Source organism: Alligator sinensis, unplaced genomic scaffold (assembly GCF_000455745.1).
Source record: "Alligator sinensis unplaced genomic scaffold, ASM45574v1 scaffold737_1, whole genome shotgun sequence".
NCBI classification, from domain to species: Eukaryota; Metazoa; Chordata; order Crocodylia; family Alligatoridae; genus Alligator; species Alligator sinensis.
Window position 1 is genome coordinate 2,768,114 of NW_005841930.1, and position 1,737 is coordinate 2,769,850.

A 1,737-nucleotide genomic window follows, 5' to 3' on the forward strand; every position below is an offset into this window, starting at 1 on the left:
GTTCTCTTTAGTTCAGATGTTAAGAAAAGAATGCATTATATTTGCAAGCTAAAAAAGAAGCCAATATTCTTTCAGAGAAAACAGATCTTTATGTCCCATGCATTGCACAGGGGAATCATGTTTGGAGATGAATATCTCCACTCCTAAAAGAAAATTCTATAAGCGTAACATAGCTACAACAACTTTATGTTCTTCGAGACTGACTTTTTTTTTAATGGCAAGGGTTTATCTGTTTTGACTACGGTGACATTATGCAGTTCCTGACAGCTCAATTACCGGTACGGTAAATCGACAGAGACTGTTTTGTGGAAAGTTCTTCATGTTCAGGAAGAGATATCACTGCCCTCTTAAAGTAATGTAAAAAGTTTTCTGCTGTGTAACTGACAGGAGAGAGATTTCCCCACCCTTTGATTTTGGCTATATTTAGGCTGTTTATTTCTCTTTTTACTGAGAAGTTTGTGCATTAAAGCCTACTAGGCTGTTGAGCTAAAGGCTAGATGGATTTTTTATACTTGCTAATTACCTTAAAAGCTGTCAAGGTCTTTTAAAGCTCTCTCCACGTAATGCTGGTTTTGTGTTTTACTTAGTAGAGAACATGATAGGATAATACCTTTTCTCTTTGCCCTTTAGCAATTTTTTACCGTTATGCTATCTCCTGGCAACCCAGCCATTCTTTGAATAAACTGCATTAAAACTTGTTTTAGATAAAATATTATGTTATTTTTTTCCCCAACTAACAACTTGATTTCTTTTTCTTTTCCCCCTTCTGGTGACCAAAGGAAAAAGGGAGAAAAGAAAGAGAGCAAAACAAAACTGAAAAATAAAAAAAAAGAACTTTTAGTTTTCAGAATGTGGAAAATTATAATGATTATACTATTATTGTTTTCAGTAAACAAATTATTCTTGAAAATAGGTCTTTTTAATAATTGAAAATGAAAGAAACACTGCACCAGACTTGATTAAAATATATTTAAGTATGTAAATAAATCACAGGATAGTAAAGCAACCCTAATTGTCAATCATAACCAAATCATGGCAAAGTTGGCTACTTTTTAATTTTTGAAGCTGTCTTTTCTGGATTTGAGCTGTCTTCTCTGTAAGCCTTTGAGTTCAGACCTTGAACACCAAAGTCTTATCTGTTTACAGGGACACTAAGAGCTTTGGGCAGGAAGTGGGGCTTGCCTTGAACTTTGAATCTTTGGTGTAAGGTGATTGTGAGGGGCAAAAAACACACCAACAAAAATCTCTTTTCCTCTTGCCCATTAGAGCATTATAAAGCCAGTGCCTTCTTTAACAAGTGCAGCGCCCTGCCCCTGTATCCAATACAGTCATAGTTCTCAACCTTTTTAGACTCCGGGCACCTCTCTAGGGTCAAGGCACCTCTTGTTAGACTCAAGCACCCCTGAGTTGTTTCAAGGGACCCCTTGTTAGGCTGAAGCACTCCATAGCAGACTTGAGGCACCCCTCTGGACTCAAGACACCCCTTGTTAGACTCAAGCACCCCCTAGCAGACTCAAAGCACCCCTCAGTAGACTCAAGGCACCCCTTGTTAGACTGAAGCACCCCACAGCAGACTCGAGGCACCCCTCAGTAGACTCACAGCACCCCTTGTTAGACTCCAGCCCCCCAGTGCAGCATGCATTGCCGGCTCTTCGTTTTCATTCATGTTTTGAGAAGGGCAGGGGCAGCCGGGACAGCGCTGCGCTTCCCTGGCGAGCGCCGCCGGAGCCCCTCACC